Consider the following 20,380-nt stretch of genomic DNA (forward strand, 5'->3'; position numbering starts at 1 on the left):
AAATAATAAACAAATATCAAAGGGCAAAGACTTGTCCCTTTTTTGTATAGAATTAAGAACTGGTAAGACTACTTAGTATAGCTGCCAGACTTTTCTTTAGCTTCTTTTATTACTGACATGTTACATTTCGCAATAGTCTCCACTTACCTTATATCCTCCATGTTTAAGTACAAATTGTGTTTGATTTCCCCAACCCTTGCCCCCAAGATATTATGACAAATCTTTAGCTTTCTGATCTGGACACAAAGGAAGAAACTGAAAATTTTTCACTTTCCTGAAATACGTGTCCATTTTATTTACACCACTTTAAAAAAAAACATAAACCAAAAAAAAAAACACAAGCTAGCTAAAACCAACTGCAACCATCCATTTAGCAACTCAAATGGGAAAGAAACAATTAACAAAACAAACTTCAGTATAGTACATTTTTCTGTGCTTAGAATACCTATAAAGACCGATGTCTCTGCAAGAATTACTTACACTACTGCAAAGTTTTTAAACATAGGAATCAAGTGAGCTTATGGAGAAAACTCTGCGTACCCCTACAAAACTACACTTACTATGACACAACCCTCAGAGGTACTAAAACACCCTCTGGTAAGTAGAAAACAAACTTTTAGAGTCAGGAAAAGTAGCAACGCGGGATCTGGGTAGGAGGTGCCCTGGGTAGTAAACACCCCAGTCAGAGAACATAACAAGCAATTCAGAGCAACATATAACTCCCCATGGGGCTTCGACTTGGCCACCTAAGTCCCAAGCCCCATCCCTGAACTGAGGAACAGATGAAGTCGGGAAGAGGAAGAGACGGAGAAAGGAAATCAGAGTAGAAGTGATGAAAGTGTTTTATTTTTCTCTTTACCACTATCTCAGCTTTCTTGCAGGCTGGTTACCAGACTGGATGCCGTATTCACCAAAAGCTCTAAAATCACTTCTCAGACTTCTTCTGATACCTAAGCTAAACACCTGTCCATATCAGCCGTCTCCCAACCAAATACCTCTCCTACCCCTCTGGATTCCCCCATACCCTACCCAAAGTGATGCCTTTTGGCCACTACACCCACCCCTATTAAATCTTCCTAAACTCATTCACTTAATTTTCTTCATATCCATACTTTCTCTCTGATACCTTGTCCCTGATAGTTTTTCTTATAATTCAATCGAAATGCCACGCTCTCACTTCCACTTACTCCTCCCTATCTTCCCAGCAAAACCAAATGCTATGTTTTCACCTACTCAACCCTACCTCCTGCCTATTACCCCTAACTCTTCCAATGCCAAGCCTCTAACCCCACTCTTTGGAGAAGTCCAGGGTCTTCAACCAGTTTAGTACCCTTTCCCTTTCTCCCATTCCACCCCATTCCAGGCTCCACTAGACTTCCATTCCCTCAGGATTCAACTCCCCTCTCCTTGCCACGCCCTGTGCCCCCCGGGGATACTTACCCCAAGTTCTCCCCACACTTCAGGCCTCTGGCCCCGCCTTCCCCCCCCAAAGGAAGGAGGCGGGAGGAGGGAGAGAAGTGGGGCGTCACTCCGCAAGGTAAAGATGACCTCCCATTAGTGCTCGCCGCCGCCAATCGTAGCTTCCTTCTTTCTTATTGGTCGGCGTTACTCCATGCCCCACCCTCTTCCTCAGACAGGGCCCGGCCACCGCCTCAGCGCCCCCGTCCAACACATACTGGGAGGGGAGACCCCGGTCTGGGACGCTGGGATTGACCAGAGTTGACGGGGAGACGCCCGTCAGGACATGGTCTAGTTAATGTTAACAGGACTCACCCTCTGGTAGCTCCGTCGCCTCCCGCCCGCCCGCGATCGGTCCCACAATCTATCTCCAGCTCCTTCTTTCCCCCCTCAGCGGAGCAGATACTTTTCTCTCGTCCGGCCAGGCTCTCTCACTTCTCGCGAGATGTAGAGAGGGGTTGGAGGAAGGGCGAGATCCGCCGAGCCAGGTCGGAAAGAAGCCGAGGGGCCGGGCTCCGGAAAAAGAAGGGGCGGGACTTTCGGTGGGCAGGGCTGGGGAGCGAGGCTGAGCGAGTTCCCTAGGCGCTGTTCACACGTGTTCGACTGCGGAGTGTAAGGGGAAAAGAAGGAAAGGGAATGCTTACAGGTGCCTGTAGTAATGGAGGTCCAAAGTATTCTCATACTAGAGAATTAGATTATTACAAAAGAGCGCACTTTAAAAACAAGACAAGGTTATATACCTCAATAAAGCTGTTTTTTGTTTTTTGTTTTTAAAGAACGGGGGAAGGGAATTAACCTGGCCTACCAGTGGTGAGGACTCCGCGCTTCCACTGCAGGAGCCACGGGTTCCAACCTTTCGGGATGGAACAAAGATCCTGCAAGCCCTGCGGGACGGCAAAAAAAAAAAATTTTTTTTTTAAGTTTTAAAAGTGGGGGAAAAACCGAAAACAGCTACACAAGGTGATTCAGTGTTCCAAACAGTTGAGTAGTTGCATTTTCTTCTTGGCACGTAGAATAGCATCACTGTAGCCATAGTCTCTGCTCTGTGTGTGTATGGGGTTAGGGGGTTGCTGTATATGGAGGTGGAGAGTTCTATCATTTTCTTTTGAGTATCTTTACAGTGGGGCCAGCAATCCCATTTTACTCAGAGTTGTAATAATCAAATGAGATAAGATATATGAAACTTGTTTGGTATTAAAAGGCACTATACTTATTATTCAGAAAGTATTTTAACAAATACTTAGAACATACTGTGTACAAAGAACTAGGCATGGGGAGAAGAGTAGACAGACCAGGTCTCTACTCTGGTAGAATTTACAGTTTTAGTGGGGAGGTGGTGGTTGTTGTTTAGTCACTAAGTCACATCTGACTCTTTGAGACCAGGTGGACTGTAGCCCTCCAGGCTCTTATGTCATGGAATTTCCCAGGCAAGAATACTGGAGTGGATTGCCATTTCTTTCTCCAGGGCATCTTCTCCACCCAGGGTTAGAACCTGAGAATTCTTTACAATGAGCCACCTGGGAAGCCCTTTCCTGGGGAGGGGGAGACAGTTAATAAATATAAATATTTCAGTTAGTGAAGAATGCTTCAAGGTAATGAGAGAGAAAGTGACCAAGAGTAGGAAAGCAACTTTACTTCTGTATTGAGAGACCTCATTGAAGAAGTAACCTTTGTATTGAGTTGAACTATGAGGAGACAGCTTTGGGAAGATTTTGGGTGAAACATCAAATGTAAAGGCTGTATTTAAAATTTTCTCATGTTGTTACCAAGGTGGTAAATTTTGTATTATGTGGTTTGTGTGTGTGTGTGTGTGTTTTAACCACAACTGAAAAAAAAAAAAACAACTTTTAAAATGTTATGTAATTATAAAGAGTTAACTCAAAATATTACCTATGGAATCTATTTTCTCTCAGGTAACTTCCTTTTTCAGCTTTATATTACTCAACTTTCTGAACTTCCTGCCTAGGATCTCATTTATCTTCCTAGACTCTGAAAGGTAGACAGAATCCAGGTGATTTCTCCCTATTGTACAGTTATGCTCATTTCACATGCTAGCAAGGTAATGCTCAAAATCCTTCAAGCTAGACTTCAACAGTAAGTGAACCAAGAGCTTCCAGATGTACCAGCTGGATTTAGAAAAGGCAGAGGAACCAGAGATCAAATTGCCAACAACCATTGGATCGTAGAAAAAGCAACGGAACTCCAGAAAAACATCTATTTCTGCTTCATTGACTATGCTAAAGCCTTTAACTATGTGGATCACAACAAACTGTGGAAAATTCTTAAAGAGATGGGAATACCAGACCACCTGACCTTCCTCCTGAGAAACCTGTAGGCAGGTCAGGGAGCAATAGTTAGAACCGGACATGGAACAATGGATTGGTTCAAAATTGGGACAGAAGTACATCAAGGCTGTATATTATCACCCAGCTTATTTAACGTCTATGTGGTGTACATCGTGCTGAAATGCCAGATTGAATGAATCACAAGTTGGAATCAAGATTGCCAGGAAAAAAAAAAAAGATTGCCAGGAGAAATATCAGTAGCCTCAGATATGCAGATGATACCACTCTAAGGGCAGAAAGCGAAGAGGAACTAAAGAGCCTCTTAATGAAAGTGAAAGAGGAGAGTGAAAAAGCTGGCTTAAAACTGAACATTCAGAAAACGAAGATCATGGCATCCAGTCCCGTCACTTCATGGCAAATAAATGGGAAAAAATGGGAACAGCGGCAGATTTTATTTTCTTAGGCTCTGAAATCACTATGGATGATGACTACAGTCATGAAATTAAAAGATGCTTGCTCCTTGGAAGAAAAACTATGACAAACCTAGACAGCATACTAAAAAGCAGAGACATCACCTTGCCGACAAAGGTCCGTATAGTCAAAGCTATGGTTTTTCCAGTAGTCATTTATGGACGTGAGAGTTGGACCATAAAGAAGGCTGAAGGATTGATGCTTTCTAATTGTGCTGCTAGGGAAGACTCTTGAGAGTCCCTTAGACTGCAAAGAGATCAAACCAGTCAATCCTAAAGGAAATAAACCCTGAATATTCATTGAAAGGACTGATGCTGAAGCTCCAATACTGTGGCCACCTGATGTGAAGAGATGACTCATTGGAAAAGACCTTGACACTGGGAAAGATTGAAGGCAGGAGGAAAAGGGGGTAGTAGGGGATGAGATGGTTGGGTGACTTCACTGACTCAGTGGACATGAGTTTGGGCAAACTCTAGGAAATAATGAAAGGCAGGGAAGCCTGGTGTGCTGCAGTCCATGGGATCGCAAAGAGTCAGACATGACTTAGCAACTGAACAAACAATCAAAGGTGAAACAGAAATATACAGTCACTTGTGTTTGTGTGAAGTGAGAGAAGTTGAGAGTAGTCTTGGCTCCAATCTGTTGTTGTTTAGTCACTAAGTCATGTCCAAGTCTTTTGCAACTCCCATGGACTATATAGCCCACCAGGCTTCTCTGTCGATGGGATTTCCCAGGCGAGAATACTGGAGTAGATTGCCATTTCCTTCTCCAGGGGATCTTCCTGACCTAGGGATTGAACCTGCATCTCCTTCATTGGCAGGTTGGATTCTTTACTACTGAGCCACCAGGGAAGCTCTGGCTTCCAATTGACTCTCTCCTAAAACAATTCCTACTTAAAGGAATGCAATGATAGAAAGAGACCCTCAATGTATATGGATATTTGTGTATAACAGAGGTGGCATTACAAATCAGAGAAGAAACGATTCCACAAGTTTTGCTTGGCCAACTGATTACTACTCTATACATACAAAATAATATAATAGCTAATGTTTATAGATCTTACTATGTTCCAGGCACCATTATATGTGTATTACATGTATTCATTTTTCTCCAAATGTATATCTCCAATCCATATATCTCCCCTGAACGGCTGACTAATATTTCCAGCTGCCTACTTAACAAATTGATTTGGATGTCTAAGTTTGGTATTTCAAACTTATTGTGTGCCAGACAAAATCTTCCTTTCTCTCCCACATGGACCCCTTCCCTAATCTTCCCTGTCTTAGTAAAAGTTACCACTCCAGTTGTGTTTTTTTATTGTGATAGAATTCATATACCATAAAATTCATTTTTTTTTTTTTTTGGCTGCACCATGCAACTTGTGGGATCTCAATTCCCTCACCAGGGATTGAACTCAGGCCATGGCAGTGAAAGCACTGAATCCTAACCACTAGACCACCAGGAAACTCCCCAAATTCATCTCTTTCAAGTGTACATATAAATCAACTATATTTCAAAAATAAAGTGTACAATTCAGTGATTTTTAGTATATTCACAAAATTATGCAGCTATGACCAATATCTAATTCTAGACCATTTTCATCACTTCCCAAAGAAACCCTATTCTCACTAGTAGTCACTCCCCATCACCTTCATCAAACCCTGGCAACCACAAGTCTACCTACTTTCTGTCTTTGTGGACCTGCCTATTACAGACATTTTATATAAATGGAATAATATAATGTGTGGCCTTTTGTGACTTCTTTCACTTTCCATAATGTTTTCAAGGTTCATTCATGTTGTAATGTGTATCAATCAGTACTTTATATCTTTGGGATGAGAAGCATGTGGGATCTTAGATTCCTGACCAGAGGTCGAACCCACACCCCCTGCATTGGAAGGCAAAGTCTCAACTACTGGACCACTAGGAAAGTCCCCAGTATACCAATTTTTGTTTATCTATTTATCAGCTGATGGACATTTGGGTTGTCCCCACTTTGGGGCTATTATAATAATATGACTTTGAACATCCATTTACAAGTTTTTACAGGGACATTGTTTTCAATTCTCTTGATATATACCAAGGAATGGACTTGCTGGATCATATCTATGTCTCTGTTTAACTTTGTGAGAAACTGCTATACCAATTGCAACATTTTACTTTTACCAGCACTATATGAAGATCCCAGTTTCTCCATATCCTAAAACCAACACTTTTTGTATTCATCTTTCTGATTCTAGTCATCCTAGTGGATGTGAAATTGTATCTTATTGTAATTTTGATTTACATTTCCCTAATGGCTAATAATGCTAAACATTGCTTCATGTGCTTATTGGCCATTTATACATCTTCTTGAAAAAAATGTTTATTCAAGTCCTTTACCCATTTTTTAATTGGGTTATTTGTTTATAACTATCAAGTTTGGATGGATACCAACCTAATTTCAATAGCATATGAAGTCTTTGCTCTTATATAGCTTTGCTCTTATTTCCTTTCTCCTTTTGTTGTTGTAATCATATATATTTTCATTGATATTCTCTATTTGTGCTGTTATTGTCATACAAATTACATCTCTCCACATTGTACTGAGGTAGGGGATAGATAGGCCGAACAGCTGCAACTAGTTTCCCCAGGCTGAGCTGCTATAGCTGGTTTCTTGCTGATGCTTCAAGATGGTATAACAGTGGGAACATTGGGTCCTGATTGGGTGCTTTCTTGTGGATTTTCCAGCCCAACACATGCTCAGAGAAGGCCCTCAGTCTAGGGGAAGGACTAAAGGAGGGAGAAGATGCTACTGGAATCCATCTTAGCTGAGAGATTAGTATGCACACCAGAACCAAATATGGAAATGATTGGCCAGAAACAACCCGGAAAACTGCCCCTGTATAATAAGCAATCTAAGCCGCCCTATGGTGCATAACTGACTCCAAGCCTGCCCATGGGTTCTTCCACACATACTATGCTTCTAATAAACACTTTTATCTTTTTCACAATCTTGGTCTCTTTGTTGAATTCTTTCATCAAAGAAGACGAGAACTGAGCTTTCCACTGCCAGAGTCAGTATGATTATCAATATAGATTCATGATTATTATTTTATATAATTATCATTTAAATGTTATAGGAAAGACAGTGTTACAAACAAAAATTATGTTTATACCATCTTTTATATTTACCTACATAGTTACCTTTATTGCTCCTTTTAATTTTTTCACGTGACTTAGAGTTACTGTCTAGTGACCTTTCACTTCAGCCTAAAGAACTCCCTTTAGTATTTCTTGTAGGACAAGCTTGCTAGTGAAGAATTTGTCTCATTTTTGTTTATTTGGGTATGTCTTAATTTCTTATTCATTTTTTAAGGAAAGCTTTGCTGGATATAAAATTCTTGTTTGCAAGTATTTTTCTTCCAGTGCTTTGAGTATGTCACCCTACTGCCTCTAGCCTCCATGATTTCTGATGAGAAATTGTTCTGAGAATTCCATGTATGTGGTGAGTCACTCTTGCTGCTTTCAAGATTCAATCTTTGCTTTTTGACAGTGTGGTAATGATGTGTGTAAGTAAGGATCTGTTTGAATTTTTCCTACTTGGAATCTGTTGAATTTCTTGGATATGTACATTAAGTTTTGTCATCAAATATGAGAAATTTTTGGTCATTATTTCTTCAAATATTTTTTTCTGTAATTTTTTTCTTCTCTCATCCTGCTGTACAATTGATGGCATATCACAGGTCATTTTTCTTCATTGTTTTTGCTTGTTCCTCAGACTGGATCATTTCAATTGACCTGCCTTCAAATTCACTGTTCTCTCTTCTGTTTGCTCAAATCTGCTGTTGAGTCCTTCTAGTGAATGTTTTTATTTTTGTTATTGCATTTTTAAGCACCAGAATTTCTATTTGGTTCTTAAAAAAATTATTTCTATGTTTTCACTGATATTCTCTATTGGTTAGACATTCTCTTTCATTTATTTCTGTAGACATGGTTTATTTTAGCTATTGAATATATTTTATTTATTTTTAATTGAGGTAACATTGGTTTACAACTTTATATAAGTTTTGTGTGTACAACATTATATTTTGACTTCCTTGTACACAACAGTGTGCTCACACCAAAAGTATAGTTTCCAACTGTCACCATAGAGTTGACCGCCTTTACCCATTTTTCTCTCTGTGCCCCACCACCCCAATCTCTGTTCTTTCCATATCAATGTGTTTGTTTTTTTTGGTTTATTCATATATATATGTATAATATTCCACATATGAGTGAAATCATATGGCATTTGTCTTTCTCCATCTGTCTTACTGTACTTAGCATAATACCCACAAGTTGCATTCATATTGTTGCATTTGGCAGATTTCAATCTTTTTAAAGGCTGAATAGTATACCATTGTGTGTGTGTATGTGTGTATCACATGTTCTTTATCTGTTTTTTGAATATGTTTAAAATGGTTGATTGAAAGTCTTTGTCTAGTAAGTCCATTATCTGATCTTTCTCAGACACAGTTTCTATTGGCTACATTTTTTTATTTGTATAATCTGTATTTTCTTGTTTCTTTGAATATCTCATATTTTTTTATTGAAAGCTGGACATTTAAAATAATATAATGTGGCAACAATAAAAATCAGATTCTTCCCCTCCCCCAAGGTCTCTTTTGATGCTGCTTGGTGTTGGTAGTTGTTTATTTTAGAGGATTTTCTGAAATAATTCTGTAAATTCTGTATTCTTTGTCATGTGTATTCTCTGAAGCCTCTGCGGAGTTAGCCTAGCAGTCAGGTAATTAGTTGACAGAGATTTTCTTAAATGCCTGGAACCTTGGCACTTGTCTTTGGCAAGGGACTCTGAATTCATATTGGGGTTTGTCTTCAACATTCAGCCAGGCAGTTCACAACTCTACCTTAAGTTTCACTTCCTACTTGTACAGAGCCTCAAGTTTAGTCAGTGGTGAGAGTTTAAGAGCTTCTAAGGTCTTTCCTGGCCGTGCACCCAAACTTACGAACGTGCATGGCCTCCTAGACTCCTAGGAACATGTCAGAACATTCCAAGCCCTAGCAGATATTATAATCCTCAGATTTTCCTTTTAAATTTTTTTGTAGTCTATTATTTATTTATTTACTTTTTACCTCAACTGCTTTCCACCACAACAGGCAGCTGTAATGTTGAAAAATTGCCTCTTATTATTTTAAACAAATGCCTCCAGGAAACAGGCTGTTTGCGTGAGGCAAGCTCTGAGTCAGATCAAATAAAGATAGCTTTGAGTGGATCTTCCAGAGAACCACCAAGCAGTTTGAATAATGACAGTTCTCTGAGGATGAGGCTTTGAAGGAGCTTCAGCCCCATTCTGCCCTCTCCACGAGGCTATGAGGCTGCTGGTTTTTACGGTGGTTGCAGGATTTTGGTTTTCAAGGTTATCATGGAGCTTGGAGGAGGTGAAGATGCAAATAGGACAAATTAAAATGCCACATAATTCACTGTTCTTACTGAAGTTGTCTTTGTTGTTTTTTGTTTTTTTTTTTTTGCTTAAACTCTCCCTTCATTGTTGCAAACTTTTGGTTAATTTCCAAAGTTTTAAGAAAAGTTGATCCTGACAATTATGCCAGTGTTCTCATTGCTTTTATTGAAGAGTAGATTTTTGGAGATTCTTATTCCACCATTTTTGCTGATGTCACTCCTTCCAATTGTTTTAAAGTCAAATTCTTTAGAGTCATCCTTCATGTCCGTCTTTCTCAACATCCTATATCTTTACAAATCCCGTAGAGGCAAAAAATTTTCTACTTTCAAAATAATCCAGGGTGCCACCAATCATCACCACGTTCTCCTCTCTAATCACTCATTATTTTCCAACAACACAACCTCCTCATGTTTCCTAAGGCTGCCAAGCATGGTCCTGCATTTTTCTACAGGTATGCACATTCCCTTACTTCCTTTAAATCATGGCTCAAATGACATCTCCTCAGAGATGCTCCTCTGACAACTCTACACCTCATACCCCATCACTCTATCCTCCTCATCTTGGTTTATATTTTCCTAGCACTTACCTGACACTATATTTACTCATATTTATTGTTTTTCTGCTCCCATTAGGACTGAAGCAACTTAGCAGCAGCAGCAGCATTAGGATGTTTAAGCTCATAAAGTTATGGACTTTGTTATGGAGTTTATTGTTCTTTCTTTAGTGCCTAGAACAGTACCTAGCTCATGTTGGCAATCAATAAATTCTGGTTGAAAGTATGTCATTATCTTTCATTTGCTTCTCTAGATCCACTCTGCACCTTTTTCTCAGTATCTAGTATGGACATCAGTGGACTCCTTTGCCCTCTGGATTCAGCCCATGCATAAGGAGGAGGGACATTTGGAGGATGGAAGGACACAGAGTCAGAGTACCTATTTCACAGGCTCTTCCCTGCCAAATTGCTTCAGATTTACCCTATGCCTAGATCTGAGATCACTATCTTTCCAATAACCACCACCTACCTACTCTACCCTTTCCTATAACCACCACCTACCCTACCCTTTGGGCCTCAGTGTTATAACTACTGTTACTATCCTCAGGATATTGTACTATCTCTTATGGTTCCCCTTTATCTATCCATATCTCTGTAAATAAACCCATCTCATATCATCCTAATTTAAAAGTAACATCTTTGTGTCCCTGCCTCATACAGATGAATAATCCTAAGAACAACTCTACAAAGTAGACATTATTACCATCCCCATTTTAAAGATGAGAACTCTTTAAATTTTAAAGATGAATCCCACAAAGATTAAGAAACTTGCCCAAGATTACATAGCTAGCAAGTAACAGAGCTAGAATTTACCTTAGAAAAAAATATGGGAGAATATTTTTATGACAACACAATAGCAAATGAATCCTGTGTGTGTACTCATTGGAAAAGACCCTGATGCTGGGAAAGACTGAAGGCAGGAGAAGGGGACAATAGAGGATGAGGTGGTTGGATGGCATCACTGACTCGAAGGATATGAGTTTGAACAAGCTCCGGGAGTTGGTGATGGACAGGGAAGCCTGGCGTGCTGCAGTCCATGGGGTCGCAAATAATCGGACACAACTGAGTGACTGAACAGAACTGAAGTAACAGAGGCTGGGATTTATCTCAGAAAAAAATATGGGAGAATATTTTTATGACAACGTGATAGTGACTGAATCCTGTGTGTGTGATGTTGCTTTAGTCATGTCTGACTCTTTGTGACCCTATGGGCTATAGCCTGCCAGGCTCCTCAGTCCATGGAATTCTCCAGACAAGAATACTGGAGTGGGTTGCCATGCCCTCCTCCAGGGGATCTTCCCAACCCAGGGATCAAATCTGAGTCTCCTGCATCTCCTGCATTGCAGGAGGATTCTTTACTGCTGAGCCACAGAGGAAACCCCAGGGAATGAATCCTGAAGAAAACTATGAAGCATACGCATAAAGTAAAAGACTAAAAAAACTTCAACTCTCTATATCAAAAGATACCAGAAACAAAGTAAAGAGATAAATCACAAGCTAAAAGATATTTGCACTCCACATAAAGGATTAGCATAGAGAAAATATAAAGAACTCCTAGAAATTAATTTTTAAAATTTTATTTTTTATTGCACTGGCTCTTTGTTGCTGCATACAGGCTTTCTCTAGTTGTGGTGAGCAGGGGTTACTCTTTCTCACATCTTCTTATTGCGGTGGCTTCTCCTGTTGCAGAACACAGACTCTAGGGCATGTGGGTTTCAGTAGTTGTGACCTGTGGGCTCCGGTGTTTGGACTCAGAAGTTGTGGTACTCAGGCTTAATTTCTCTGCAGCATGTGGAATCACCCCATACCAGGGATCGGACCCATGTCCCCTGTGTTGGCAGGCAGATTCTTATCCGCTGTGTCACGAAGGAAGTCCATGGAAATTCGTTTTTTTAAAAAGCATAAACACCACAGTACAAAAATAGACTGGGCAAAGGATAAGAAGGGGAAAACAGAGGAGGAAACCCAAATGGATGCTAAACATTTAAAAAGATTTTCAATCTCTCTAATATCAGGGAAGTGAAAATTAAAATAATGAGATTCCATTTCATACTATTTGCCAGATGAAAACTTGGAGAAGTGCAATAAGTGTTGGTAAGAATATAGCTGGTGGGAATGCTTGGAATAACTACTTTGGAGAACAATTTGACAATATTTCATAAAGCTGAAGATACATATAGTCCATTACCTAGTATTTTCAGTTGGAGGAATCTTCCCTAGAGAAATATTTACTCTTGTGCACAAGGAGACATGCATACTATGTTCATAGCTACACTGCTGGAAACTCTCTCTCAATGGGAAAATGGACTACCATAGAGCAGTTAAAATGAATGAATAACAGTTACATTTACAAAGATGGGGGGGTGCTTCCCAGGTGGCTCAGATGGTAAAGTACTGCCTGCAATGCGGGAGACCCACGATCATTCCCTGGGTCAGGAAGATCCCCTGGAGAAGAGAACGGCAACCCAATCCAGTATTCTTGCCTGGAGAATCCCATGGACAGAGGAGCCTGTTGGGCTACTATCCATGGGATCACAAAGAGTCGGACATGACTGAGGGACTAACACTTTCACTCACAAAGATGGACAAGTCTCAAAAACATGTTTTCGTTGAGTGAAAAAGGCAAGTTGAAAAAAACACTGCTTAAAAAAATGCTGTTTATAACCATAAAATTTAAATGTGCTAAATGATATCATGTACAATTTATGTATGGTTTTTGGATATTTACATTTGTTATAAAAGTATAAAAATACACATGAATAATACACAATAACTTCTATAATGTGATTATATGTGTCTAAGAAGGAGGGGGGAAGAACTGATAGGTAGAGTTGTGTCTGTACCTGGAATATTTTATGATTTATTAATATGTTTACTTTATATCAGTTTATATTATTTGCATTTTAAATAGTCTTATTGAAGTATAATTGACATAAAATAAACTATACATATTTAAATGATACAATTTGATAAATTTTTACAGATGTACACACCCATGAAACCACCACCACAAACAAGATAATAAACATAAAGATCACCCCCAGGGAATCCCTTGGCAGTCCAGTGGATAAGACCACTGCTTGGAACTGGGTTCCATCCCTGATCGGGGAACTAAGATTGAACAAGTCATGGAGTGCAGCCAAAAAATTTAAAAAGCAAACAAGAAAAAGATCACCCCCAAAAGTTTCACTCCCACTCATTCTCTGGCCACCATTGACCTTTCTATTAGGATAGATTAGCCTTCACTCTCTAGAATTCTATACAACAAAATCATACAGTATGTACTCTTTTTAAAAATCCAGCCTCTTTCACTCAGCATAATTGTTTTGAGATTCATCCATACTGGTGCATGTACCAGTAGTTCATTCTTTTTTATTGCTGAGCAGTATTCCATTATTTGGATACACTGCAGTTAGTGTACAAATCTTTCTGTGAACATATACTTTCATTTTCTTTGGGAAATACCTAGAAGTGGAATTGCTGAATCATATGTTAGATGTGATTTATTTTTTGAAATTTTCAAATTGTTTTCCAAATTGAATGTAACATTTTTCATTCCTACCAGGAGTGTATAAAAGTTCCATTGGCTCTAAGATGTGTGTGGTGGCAGCTCATTGTGGTTTTAATTTGCATTTCCCTAATGACTAGTGATGTTGATCATCTTTTCAAGAGTTTATTTGCTATTTACATGTCTTCTTGGTGAATTATCTGCTCATATTTTTTGCCAATTAAAAATATTATGTTGTTTGGCTTCTTGAGTTATGAGGGTTATTTACAATAGTTTACACACAAATCTTTCTTCAGCTATGTGTTTGGCAAATACTTCTCCCCAGTCTGTGGCTTGCCTTCCTTTTTTCTTTATAGCGTCTTCTTAAAATTTTAATTAATTATTTTTTGGCTGTGCTGGGTCCTCGTTGCTGCACAAGGGCTTTCTCTAGTTGTGGAAAGTGAGGGTTACTCTCTAGTTGCGGTGCTCAGGCTTCTCATTGTGGCGGCTTCTCTTGTGGGGCAGGGGCTCTAGAACATATGGGCTTCAGTAGTTGTGGCACACGGGCTCAATAGTTGAGGTTTGCGGGCTCCAGAGCACAGGCTCAATAGTTGAGGTCCGCAGGCTTAGTTGCCCCATGGCATGTGGAATTTTCCCGGATCAGGGATTGAACCCAGGTTCCCTCCTTCGGCAGATGGATTCTTAACCACTGGGCCACCATGGAAGCCCTACAGTGTCTTTTGAAGAACAAAAGATTTTAATTTTGATGAAATCCAATTTGTTGATTTTTGTCTGGTTAAGTTTATGTGTCAGTTTGACTGGGACATAGGGTATCCAGATATTTGATTAAGCATTATTCTGGGTGTATCTGTGAGGTGTTTCTGGATGAGATTAATATTTGTATCAGTAGACTGAGTAAAGCAGATTGCCCTCCTCAGCGTGAGCAGGCTTCATCCAATCCACTGAGGCCTGAGTAAAACAAAGGTAAGGTAAGACAGAGGCTTCCCTGGTGGCTCAGATGGTAAAGAAGATACCCGGGTTTGATCCCTGGGTCAGAAAGATCCCCTGGAAAAGGAAATGGCACTCCAGTATTCTTGCCTAGAAATCCGTGGGCATAGGAGCCTGGCAGCTTACAGTCCTTGGGGTTGCAAAGAGTTGGACACAACTGAGCTCACACACATACACACACACACACACACAGAGGATAAGGTAGAATTTGCTCTGTTTTCTGGGTGGGATATCAGCCTTCCCCTGCACATGGACTAGAACTCACACCAGGGGCGCTCCTGGTTCTCACACCTTCAGACTTGGACTGGATCTTACGCCATTTGTTCTCCTGATTCTCAGGACTTTGAATTTGGAAACAAACTTTGAATTTGGAGACCCATTGGACTGGGTCTCCAGTTTGCAGAAAGCAGATTGTGGGACAACCTCTACAATTGCATGAGCCAATTATTTATTTATTTATAATAAATCAACAAATAATCAAATTACTGGTACTGAATTATTTTAGTACATGTTATAATAAATCTCATACATAAGGATGAAGGAGTTCTCTCGTGGCCTAATGGTTAGGATTCCAGGTGATCACTGCCATGGCCCTAATTCAGTCCCTGGTTGGGGAACTGAGATCCTGCAAGCTGTACAGCATAGCAAAATAAATAAATAAATAATGTTAAGGATGAGTTCCGAATTGGTTCTGAGGTTTCTGAAACTGACTCTCTAATCTGATTAGATTGATAGATGCTAATGACTCTATTACTAATAGGAAAGTGAGCACTGACAATTTGTGATGTCTGCTGTCAATAGGCATATGGAAAATATCTACATTAGATAGTCCTAATCAACTACTTACAAGAACCAAGGAGCAGGACCTCCCTGGTGGTCCAGTGGTTAAGACTCTGCACTTCCACTGCAGCGGGTGCAGGTTGGATCCCTGATTGGGGAACTTGGATCCTGTATACCATAGGCCTTCCCAGGTGGCACAGTGGTAAAGAATCCACTTGCCAATGCAGGAGATACACGAAACATGGATGGGATCCCTGGATTGGGAAGCTTCCCTGGAGGAGAAAATGGCAACTCACTCCAGTATTCTTGCCTGGAGAATCCCATGGAGAGAGGAATCAGATGGACTACAGTCCATGGGGTCCCAAAGAGTCAGACATGACTGAGCACACACACACAACAATCAGATCCCATATGCACAGCCTGACTGAAAAAGAAAGAGAGAAAGAAGAAGCTGGTTGACTGTGTATGTGACACCTCAAACATTTTTTATTATTATTTAAAAATTTTTATTACTGCAGTATAATTGCTTTACAATGTTTTCTTAGTTTCTGCTGTATGACAAAGTAAATTAATCATCTGTATACATATATCCCTCCCCTCTTGAACCTCCTTCCCACCACCCCCATCCCACCTTAAGAGGGTGGGATGCACCACAGAGCACCGAGCTGAGTTCCCTGTACTATACAGCAGTTTCCCCACTAGCTGTCTATTTTACACATGGCAAACATTTCAAGAAAACTAACAAATATAATGAAGTTGCCTGATTGCTCCTGCTACTGGACAACGTGGAAAGAAAAGGATGAGCTCAGAGATTTAAGTTTTCAGTTCAATCACTGCATATAAGACTGAAGGCTTCTGTGTGTACCCTAAAGGAGACCCTTATGTCTCAGAGAAGCTGGGTTGAGACGGCTGAAAATCAAATCCAGAATTTCTTTCTGTGACTAACTGAATTACAACTCAAGTTGGATTCCCAGCTTTGCAGAGTATCTGTTGTTAAAGTGGGGCATTGATTGGGAGAGAATGGGGTCCTTTAAGATGGGATGGGGGTATGTGGGAAAAACCTGATGAAGGTAAGGATATTGAGCCCTTAAATTCTGATGAGTCTTCTTTGCCAGTGAAGAGACCTCCCCACCCCCAGCAGAAGTGGCTTCCCACACACAGTGGTATTGGTCTTCCACTGTCATGGAATGTAGGGGGCTAATCCTACATTGCCTGAGGAAACTGTAATGATTGCTCCTGAGGCATTCACCATGTAAGACAAGGCTGACTCTCCTCAAGACTCAACTGTCATGCTCTTTACTTCTGGATTGTAACTAAACTCAAGTCCTAGCAGACCCCTGCAGATGAGGTAACAAGTGGACCCATGAGGAGATGTATTATACTCCAGAAGAACTACTTGAATTTTTTGGTTTAGGCAGACAGAAAGCTAGGAACTACATATACCAATGGTGTGGAATAATGGTGGAAGGAATCTAAAGTTGGATCAGGCCAAATTTATTGACAGGGCCACACTAAGCAGAGAGTCTGCATTTAATGTTGCAGCAAGGGGAATTAGAAAGGATTGTAACAAATTCTTTGATTGTTGTCTAAAATATGGACCAAAAGATGACCCATAGTGAGCAAATTAGAATAACCAGATATGCCTTAGTTTAATGTAGAGAAAGAGATTCAAAGGCTTAGGGAAACTGGAATATTAGACTGAATTTGTCACTTAAGACTTGTCCATAGTGGGAGGATCCAGAAGACATACATTTAAAAAAAATTGTTTATTTATTTGGCTGTGCCGTGTCCCAATTGTGGCACTCAAGATCCTCCATTGTGGCACTTGAAATCTCCAATTGCAGCCCACAGGCTTGGTAGTTGTTGAGTGTGGGCTTAGTTGCTCTGTGGCTTGTGGATCTTAGTTCCTCAACAGGGATCGAACCTGTGTCCCTTGCATTGCGAGGCAGATTCTCAACCACTGGACCACCAGGGTAGTCCCCAGAAGACAGATCTTTCAACAATACTGTGAGAAATTTGTGAAGGGAGCCCCAGAATCCTTGGAATCTGTGATCACTCTTCTCTGTAGGCCAGACCTTACAGTGGGAATTGCAGTCACTGAACTGGGAAACCTAAATATGGTGGGAGTAATTGGATCTCAGGGTGGCAGGGGCCAAGTGGCAGCACTCAACACCAAAGGCAAGGTAGGCATAGTTACCATAGTGAATAGCAGAGTCAAAGCAGCAGTCTGAATAGTCTGACTCTTATAGACCTATGGCATTGGCTAGTTGATCATGGCATTCCTAGAAGTGAAATAGATAAGAAGCCTACTAAATTTCCTACTTGAATTGTATAAAGAGAAAAGTTCTAGGTTAGGCAAAGAAGACATAACCTGGAGATCCTGAAAACAGAGTCATTGCCCTTCAATCAGTTCCCACACTTGAGCTACTTTACAGACTTGGGACCACTCGAATGAAGGGGAGGATTGGTTCCTGCCCTTGAGGAAGCACCCTGGTACACTATCAAAAATTTCATACTGTTAATCTTTCTCTCATCCTTCCCCAAAGAGACCTAAAGCCTTTTACCAGGAGGACTGCACTGGGGAAAAGAAAATAATCAGACCTTTCAGGGACTACTCTGCCTTGACTGAATTGACATTAATTTCAAGAAACTCAACTCAAACACAAACATCACTGTGGCCAACCAGTCAGAGTAGGAAGTTAGGTGATCAATGGAGATTTAGCTTAGGTCCTTTTCACAGTAGGCCCAGTGTTTCCCCAAACCCATCCGGTGCTTATTTATCCAGTTCCAGGATGCATTATCCCATATAACTTGCCTATTTGGTCTGTGCAGAAGACAGATGGATCTTGGAAAATGACAATGGATAGGCTTAACCCAGTGATCCCTCCAATTGTAACTGCAGGAGGAGTTGTAGTTTCATTGCCTTAGCAAATTAACACACAACTCTTAATCTGGGAAATGTCTTTTTCTCTATCAACAAAGCCTCCCAGAAGCTGTTTGCTTTAACTTGGCAAGGCCAGTGATACACTTTCACTGTGCTACCTCAGGGGGATATTAACTCTCCAATGCTATGTCTTAATTTAGTTCACAGGGATCTTGAAGGTCATTTGTTTCCACAAGGTATCACCCTGGTTCATTTCATCATTGACAGAATGTTTACAGACGTAGTGAGCAAGAGGTAGCAACTACTGTAGATTTATTGGTGAGACATGTGCATGGCAGAGGGTGGGAAATAAATCTGACAATTCGGGAGTCTTCTACCTCAGTGAAATTTTTAGGGATCCAGTGGTGTGGTGCATATCAAGATATCCATTCCAAAATGAAGGGTAAGTTGTTGCGTCTGGCCTGTCCTGCAACCAATAAAGAGGAACGATGCTTAGTGTGGGCCTCTTTGAATTTTGGAGGCAAAATATTTCTCCTTTGGATGTGTTCCAAAGTGACTCAAAAGCTGCTAGTTTGGAGGGAGGGGCCCAGAACCCAAGAAGGCTCTGCAACAGGTCTTGTGCAAGCCGCTCTCGCACTTGGCCACATGATCTAGCAGACCCAACGGTGCTTGGTGTGTCCATTGCGTATATGCTCTTTGGAGTTTTTGGTAGGCTCCTGTTGGTGAATTGCATTATAGCACCTTAGAACTTTGGAGCAAAGCCCTGCCATCTCTGCAGATAAATCCTCTTTTCGAAGAAAGCTTTTGGTTTGCTATTGGACCTTACCAGAGACTGAGTCCTTATCACTGAGCAACCAAGTTACCATGTAACCTCAGCTGCCCAGCATCATGAACTGGGTGTTATCTGGCCCACTAAGTGAGAAAGTTGTGTGTGCACAACAGTGCTCTATTGTCAGATGGAAGTAGTAGATATGAGATTGGGCTTGACCAGGCCTTGAGGGCACAGTAAGTTATGTGAAGTGGCCCAAATGCCCATGATCCCCACTCCTGCTACACTGCCATCTCTCTCCCAGCCTGAAACTATGGCCTCATCCAGAGTACCCTGTAATCACTTGACAAAGGAAAAGATGTAGGCCTGGTTTACAGATAGTTCTATGTGATATGCAGGTATCAGGCTGCAGTAGACAGTGGCAGTATTACAGCCCCTTTCAGGAACACTTTTGAAGGACATTGGAGAAAGGAAATCCTCCCAGTGGGCAGAACTCAAAGCAGTATACCTGGTTGCTCACTATGCTTGAAAGAAGAAATGGCCAGGCATATGATTATATACCGATTTACGGGCTGTGGTTAATGGTTTGGCCAGGTGGTCAGGGACTTGGAAGGAACATGAGTGGAAAATTGGGGACAAGGAAATTTAGGGAAGAAGTACGTACACAGGGAAATCCCTGGAAGTCCAGTGGTTAGGACTCAGTGCTTTCACTGCCGTGGGCCCGGGTTCACTCCCTGGTCAGGGAACTAAAAATCCTGCAAGCCATGTGGCCCGATCAAAAAAATTAAAACAACAACAAAAAGAAAGAAAGAAAGAAAAACAAAGTTATGTATTCAGACTTCTTTGAATAGGCAGAAAAAAAGTTGAAATATCTGTGTACATTGTGAAAGGTCACCAAAGGATGACCTCAGCAGAGAAGGATTTTAATAATTCTGGATGTCGGTCAGCCTCCTTCCCAAGTTGCTCCTGTAATTACTCAATGGGCTCATGAACAAAGTGGCCATGGTGGCAGGGATGGAGGTTATGCATGGGTTCAACAACATGGACTTCCGTTCACCAAAGCCAACCTGACTACAGCCATTGCTGAGCACCCATTATGGCACCATTCCTCAGGGTGATCAGCCAGATACCTGGTGGCAGGTTTAATACACTGGACAATGGAAGGGGCAGCATTTTGTTTTTACTGGAATAGACACTCTGGATATGAATTTTTCCTTCCTTGCATACAATGCTTCTGCCCA

At 40.8% G+C, this 20,380-nt stretch overlaps 1 protein-coding gene across 10 annotated transcripts in view; it reads right to left on the reverse strand.

The window, feature by feature from the left end:
* Nucleotides 1–1,918, reverse strand: part of LOC122427085 (cyclic AMP-dependent transcription factor ATF-7) — a 91,378-nt gene extending 89,460 nt beyond the window's left edge. For 2 of the 10 annotated variants that reach the window (XM_043446284.1, XM_043446280.1), the window contains exon 1: nucleotides 1,774–1,918. The gene's annotated coding sequence lies outside the window, so the exon portion shown is untranslated. The other 8 variants (XM_043446291.1, XM_043446281.1, XM_043446290.1 and 5 more) reach the window with 7 other exon arrangements.
* Nucleotides 1,919–20,380: the final 18,462 nt, after the last annotated feature.

The sequence above is a fragment of the Cervus canadensis genome, chromosome 25 (genome assembly GCF_019320065.1).
Source record: "Cervus canadensis isolate Bull #8, Minnesota chromosome 25, ASM1932006v1, whole genome shotgun sequence".
NCBI lineage: Eukaryota > Metazoa > Chordata > Mammalia > Artiodactyla > Cervidae > Cervus > Cervus canadensis.